Source organism: Crocodylus porosus, unplaced genomic scaffold (genome assembly GCF_001723895.1).
Source record: "Crocodylus porosus isolate Cpor-Errol unplaced genomic scaffold, CroPor_comp1, whole genome shotgun sequence".
NCBI lineage: Eukaryota > Metazoa > Chordata > Crocodylia > Crocodylidae > Crocodylus > Crocodylus porosus.
In genome coordinates this window covers 84,455,436-84,462,975 of record NW_017728906.1, presented here as the reverse complement: position 1 = coordinate 84,462,975, position 7,540 = coordinate 84,455,436, and positions in this window count along the sequence as shown.

Genomic DNA, 7,540 nt, shown 5'->3' with positions numbered 1-7,540 from the left:
AGTGAAGTAGTTCTTCCTAATATCTAACCTAAACCTATCCTCCCTCAGCTTGTAGCCATTGTTCCTGGTGACTCCAAGGGGGGCCCCGGTGAACAGACTTGATTGAGGCATTTCTCAGCTCTATGACCACATGAACTTAATTCTCTCCTTTTCCTCCTGCCTCTACACATGAATTGTAATAAGAAATAGAAAGTTCATTATCCCTTACCACACTAGGTTAAGACTGCCATTTTCTTTGTGCCCACAACTCCAGTTCAGTATTCTGTTCGTTCAGTCTAGTGGGACTGCCTATGCTGCCTGCATAGCGCTGATATGGGAAATAATGGCTGCTAGTTGGCAGAGTTCACACCAAATACTGTGTTCTACCTCTTCTTTGGCTGTACGAACTCAGCTAAAAGAAGCTAACAACAATCTGTTGGCAAATGTCCTAAGATGAATGTGTTTTTGTTAAGGCAAGTGTTCTTCATTCTTGTAAGAATGTTACGTGAAAGCTATGGGGTTTTATTGTGGTAGAAAGTGGAGGAGACTTCCTTAATCTCTTATAAATTTGTGATTTGTTTGTATTTTGTTTTTTGGGTTTTGTTTGTTTTTTCCTGGAACACTAACAGTCTTTTCAGATCTGTAAGGAGACCGTCACTTAGAATTTCCTGTTTTTCTGATGCTGGCAACCCCATGTCCTGGGTTGGTGTCGGGGATGGAAAAACACTGGGTGTAGAAGCAACTTTAACCTTTAATGAAGATTTTTGTAAGTGAATAAGACATCAAAGTTTCTGAATGCTTGAAACCAGTTGTGTTGCTTCAGGCAAGTCTCCTTAGTAATAGAAAATGAGGGAGGGAGAGTCTAGAAACTCCACAGTACAACTATTTTTCTTCAAAGAATAAAAACTAAACTTAGCTTCTATTAAAAAGACACATGCCATCATTTGTATCCTGAAATTTAAAAAAAATGCTTGATAGAGCCTTTTGTGGCAAGAGCAACCTATATGTATAGTTAAAGGACCTGATACTGCAGTATCGTTCTTATGCAGAACTTCTGTTGATCTCATTGGAATTACAGATTTCAAAGCAACAGTTCTTGTAAGTGTTTGAAAATCAAGAGCAGCAGTAGTTGTCTAAGTTATGCAGTGTTAAGGGCTGACTTCTGTGAATTTTTGGATGATCTAAAAAAAGTGAAGACTTTTCTTACATTATATGTAGAAAGATGTTTGAGAACAAAGGTCAGATTTATACTTAAATTGCCACAAGGCTGTTTGCACATCAACCTTCACCTTGTTCCTTGTTACTGTGCATTTATAGCATAGCCTTTAATCATGAATTTTTCAAACCAGACAATTTATACTATATGTTTGTGTTAAATGTGCTAGAGAACATGAAAAGACCATTTTTAGGTACCATTAAAATATCTTTAAAAATCCCCCCAAAATAAATAAAATTCTGCTTTGTGATTTTCACACTTTTTTTTTACCTGAAGACTGTATTACATCTTGCAGCATTCCTGAGACAGCCCTAAAAGAAAATTAAACACAAATCTGGATTTATATATTTTTTAAATCTATGTTATTTGATTATTACATGCTCCAAGCCTCACTAAAGAATAGATTGCTTTCAGGACATTAACTTGAAGAACCAAGATTCATGGTTTGTTATCCTTCTTCTTGGTTTGATTCTTTAAGTGTTGTGGGTGAAATCGTAGTGCCATTGAAGTCTGTGAGTTTTGTCAGCGAGCTCAGTGTGAACAAGGTGTGCTGACTCCCACTAACTTGGCTTTTATTTATCTTTTTTTTTTTTTTTAAATGATTGATGGTTTGTAGCAGGAGTAGTAGCAATTGGCTACAGTGGGCATGTTCTTGGATCCATGGATGCCAACAGCAAAACTTCCACTGATTTCAGTGGAAACAAGCTCTAGTCTTGCAGGGTGTTTAGTGTGACATGGCAGTAGCTCAGAACCTTGAAGGATCACATAAGTCAGTCTTAGCCAATTGTTAAACAGTCACTATTATCCACTCAGTTTGCTGGACAGTAGGTCAGAACTATTTCAAGCCAGCCTGTCTTGCCTCAACCAGATAGGCTGTATTAGGCAATACAAAAGTGTAGCATAAATGTATTTATAAACACTTGCTCATAAGGAAGCTGAGCTACATTTTGCACTTTCTACCAAGTGGAAAAGACTTCGTAAGCAGTTTTACTGTGGATGCTAGTGTACTCTTCCAGTTTGGAAGCAAAATGGTTGACTGACTCAGCAGGATCCATTTTGCTGGAGGAACTGCAACAAAAACCAAGCAATACAGTAGCAAATCTATTGAAATAACGTGGCCTTAGCATATAAAGAAATACAGTTTTTAGTTAAATTAATACAGCAATCAAGAAAATCATGAAAGTGAAGAGTAGAAAGCCTTAGTGCTTTTTCCTCTCTCAAAAGTCATCGACTGTATATTTAGGAGCAGTCCTTGTGCTGGCTGTTGAATGACTGAACTTCAGTGTTGAATCTGGCTGTTGTTCTGAGTACATTCGATGTAAATGAAATTGTGTTTTATGTTTCTAAATCTGAAAACTGTAGATTTTGTGACTTTACATGGTATTTTCTATTTTGCTTAATGTAATATAGCTACCTTCTAATGTATATTCCAGTAATTTTAAGATTAAAAAATCACAACTAAATGATTTTAATGTTGTATAGATAATTGTAATAAATACCTTTTAAGGCCAAAACATCTCTCTGGCCTTTTCTTCCAACTGATGTTGTTTTGCAGTGTCTTGTTTTTAACAAAGCATGTTTCCCAAATTTATTCCCTTTCTTAGGGGCAGTTTGGGCTAAAAAACCTTTTTATCAGTAAAAAGGTTCAAAAGCAACTTTGAAAACAGTTTGTCGTAATTTGGGGATTCCAGTAATTCCCTGGTAGTCTCGAAGGATATAATAAAATTGCCAAAATGTTTGCTTTTATATAAGTAATGAACACTCAACTATAGGAGATAAAGGTTTAATTATAGGGTTCTGTTTGCAGTTATAAAGTAACTTCTTTTAGTGTAAAAAATAGTATCTAGTAGTGCAGTATCTTTCACAGCTACTTAAGATGAAATTCACCCCTATGCAAAGAGCCAATAAAATATCTGTATAATATAAGTCATCAAAATAGGCCTTACATTGGTCTTCAGTGATGTGTAGGCCTTATGCTGTCCCTCTGGCCACTGATGCATTTCAGGGTATAGACAAATGTACCTTTTAATGGCTTTTAAAAGAAGAGGGGAGCTGCTGCTCAGGAAATGGTATCAGTTATAATGTAAGTGTTAACAGAGTTAACATTGTAGCAGTTTTGCCACCTTCCCCTTGCCCCCCTTTGCCCCCCCCTTGTCTTTTATAGGTATGGAATCATGCCAAGTTGCATTATAACAGTCTTTGGAATCTTTTTTAAATTGATACAATTGGGTGTGTACACACATACTAAGCCAACTTAAAATAATCTGATTTAACTAAGATGACTTAAGCAGAAGCTGACTTAAATTAAGCCACGTCAAAGCATACACGTGTACATCTCCCTGATATGGTGGCAGCCATCTTGTGAGCTAAGTCAATTTAACTAATGCGGCTCAATATAATACACCGTGGAGGTATATTATCTTGTGTTGCATTTAAGGTGGCTGCTCCAGACTCTGAAAGTTAAGTCGGCTTTAAAAAAATTTAAAAAATTAAGCCAACTTAATGACAAAGTTAGTAAGTGTATACGCACCCATTGTTTCAGCTGTTTATAACCACTTGCATGTTGTCAGCATCGATGGAGCATTCCACTATTGGGTGTGATTTCCCCTATGAATTTTATGTTGTCTGACATCATGAATTTATAAATGCTATTATAATTTTTTTATCAATTATTATGTCCAGATAATTCTCCATCTGCTGCTGCTCTTTACTCATGAGGCACTGCTGTAAAATATATATTTGCATTATCCCAACTATATAGTCTTGGTTTCCAGTATCTTTCTATGTCTGTGGGTTACCTGAACTTTCCATTTCTCTATATACATTGGCTTTATTCCCAGAACACCCGTCCTGCAATGATCTAAGGCAACTTAAATGGCAATCATCCAGGAAAATATAAAAAAAATATTTTCTCTCTCCAGGATCCAGAGTATACCTGGGAACTATCAGTGAATTCAGTAAGGCTATGGAAAATTTTGTTGAAGGAAACTGTGTGGGGAAACCATTTTGTCCCCCAACACTTGCTTTCTATACTTGGCATTGTTGATTTCTTTCTGTTTTAATATCAGAAAGGAAAATTTTATTTTTCAAATGTTTATTATGAATATGAACCTGACACTTTTTTTTCTGCTTCTTATGCCTTCTTTGCAAATAAATTGCAAATGTTGTACATTCATAATTCTAATGACTGGCACTCTGTTCTATACAGGTTCTTATAACTGTTTCACAAAAACCTTAACATATACTAGAATATCTATTAATTCGTACTAATGAATAGGTGACCTACTAAGTTCTGGGACTTTTCACTCTGTTGAATTCCAGGTGTTGGTAATTTGTTATGAAATTAACTCTAACAGTCTGTTTTTGAAAGTAAATTCTGCCTGAGAAAGCTCCTAACAAGAAAAGTCAGTGTAAGAAATATAAGCACTATCATCTACTTTGAGATGGATCAGAAAATAAATCCTACTGTACAGAGAGCAAATGATACTGTCCATCCTGGTTGTTTCTGGGAGCACAAATGAAATTAGCTGCTCTGACCTGAAAAAGGTCCTAAGGCATAGGCGGTGGAAGGGGGTGCTAACATGGCTCAGGCCCCGCCCCCCCCAACACAGGGCAGCAGGTATGGCTGTAGGGCAGCCTGGCTGCAGGCTGCTGAAGCAAGGGGGAAGGGCATACATACTGGGATGCCCTCTGCAGCCAGGATCGTAGTTGGCCCAGCAGGCAGGTAAGTTTCTTTCAATTTTTTTTTTTCATGACTGCCTGGGCTTGGACGGGGAAAGCAGATTGAGACCCCCCACAGTGCAGGAAGTAGTGGGGTAGGGGGAGGGACGAATCATTCACCCCTGCCTCATTCCCTGCTGCACTGTGGGGATTCATGGTAAATGGGGCCCTGGCTGGGCTGGGTCACGGGACAGTCAGAGCCTGGTGGCTCCTCCAGAAGCACAGTGCCAGGGAGCCAAGTGGGGGCATGTGGCCCCCCTGATCTTTGCATGGGGCAAGGGTGGGCTGCAGCTGCAAGCTGGGTTCTGTCTGCTTCCTGCCTCCATGCCTCACTGCAGCTGCTTTGAAAGTGGTGTGGCCTGGTGCCATGTGCTTTGCTGCCTGGCCTGCCCAGCGGCTGGACTCTCATGGTGCCATGGCAGTAAAGCACAGAGCAAGGAGCAGGCAGAGCCCAGTTTGTAGTTGCAGCTTGCCCTTGCCCCGTGCAAAGATCAGGGGTCACGTGCCCAATGCTCCCCCTTGGGTCCCTGGTGCCATGCCTCTGGAGGAGCCGCTGGGCTGTGCTGGGCTCTTCCCAGGGACAACAGAGTGGAGTGGGGTGGGTGCAGGGGTCTTGGGGGCTCTGTCTCCCCCAGTGCAGTGGTACAGGCAAAGCTGGCCTCGCTCCAGCCCCTGGCTCTGGGGTCTCCTGGGCAGTGCGGGGCTGGGGCTGGTGTAGGGAGGCAGCAGGGCTGGGGGTTGGCAATTTGATGAGGGCCACTGGTGCCAGGCAATGACTCTGGGTGCGGGGGAAGGGGTGGCTGCATGAGCACAATGGGCCCCAGCCCTGATCCTGAGCCCGGGCCCAGCTCTGCTTTGCTCCCTCCCAATCCCTGCCTGGTCCTAACCCCACTCCCTCCCCTCCCAGCCCTTTCCTCTCCCCCCACAGACTTTCTCGCCAGGGTAGGGGGTGTGCATGTGCATGGTCAGCACCCCCCCCCCCCCGAAAAATGTTCTCCCTCTGCCTATGACCTACAGCAACTCATGTTGCTCTTGGGAAAGCTCCTGTATCAGGGTATAGAGGAACAGGTCTCAGGCTGAGACAAAGTAAAGGAAGTAAGAACAAAAAGATTCTGGAAGGCTTTCCTAATAATATTTAAGGATTGTGTTGCTTCCCTAAATGATTGCTACCTAACTACACTGAGATACAACAACGGGGCATGTATTCCTATGAGTGGTTCCATTGTAACCAATGAACTGTGAGCATGAGTGAGTGTTCACCATGTGTAAGCTTTGGTATTTCAAAGTCAACTGTTATGTCTTAAAAACAGAGTGAAAGAATTAGAGACCTTAGTTCATCCCCACCGCACCTCTCATTAGCTTGTCTCCTGCACTATTTCTATTTTTTTGTTCTTTTTCCCTGTGAATAGATAGTGTCTTTTGTTCAATGGAGATACCTCAGAAAACATTTTCTAGGGTAGCTAAATGAGACGCTGTCAAAGAACCAACCAGAATTTCAACTATGGATTGTTAGGAGCTGTGGGAAATATCCAAAGTTATGACAAGAAAAGAATTTTAGCCAGTCATAACCCAGAAAAACCAACCCTCCTGTCTCAGCATCTTGAATAGACTCCTGTAAAGTAGAACCTAGATAACTCATGTCCAAGTGGTTGACAATCTACTTAATTTGCAATGGGTTACTGACTTAAGTTGAGCCATTCAGCTGTTTGCTGTAGCCTTTTACTTCAAAGGATATTACTTCTCTACTCACTGGAGCTCAGCAGCAGACCTGTGCATCTGTTTGCTGCAACTCTAAATATCCGCTGTTATAAACCTTCACAAACCTTCCTCTTGGCCTAACCCTGCAAAGAATGCAGATTCTCCTGGACCTTAATGGACCTTATTCTATGCTCACTGTACTTAACATGACTCTATGGACCTGTTGCCTGCACAGAGTAAAATAGCAAAGAATCCCTGTCCCATGAGTACACCCTAAGCATGCTCATATAGTGCATGCTTTCCAAGTTGGCCACTCTCTCAAATAACCATTCTTTTTCAAACCCACCAGTATTTTTTCATTTCTATTACAAGAATGTGCAAAACATAAGTAACTTTACAAACTCAGTGAAGACATTCACATGCATTGTTACATGAAAATGTCTACAGCAGGGGCAGGAAATTATTTTGGGTAGAGGGCCGCTTAACGAGTTTTGGTGAGCTGTCAAGGGCTGCATGGGCAGCCCTGCCCCTTGACAGTTGCCCCAGCCCCTTGTTGCCATCTTAGGGCTGGAAGTCCCATCCCTAACTCCTGACCTTTGCCACCGGAAGTCCCTCCCCTTGTCCCTCCTCTCCTCCCCTGGGAAATATTCCTTTTGGGAGGTGGAGGTGCCATCCTAGAACCAGAAAATACCCAAATCATACATTAAAAGTCAAACACCTACTATAACCTATTTAAATTTTATTACAAAAAATATTTTTGTCATGATTTATGTTTGTGTAGTGTATGGAGAGGTGATTGCATAATAACTCCAAATTCTTAGTTTTGTATATTGTGGGGGAGGTGTCTGGTAGGGTGTGGGGTGTGTGTAGTAGGATGTGAACGTGTGCATGTGGGGGGATTGTGAGGGGGTGTGGGAGTGTGTGTGG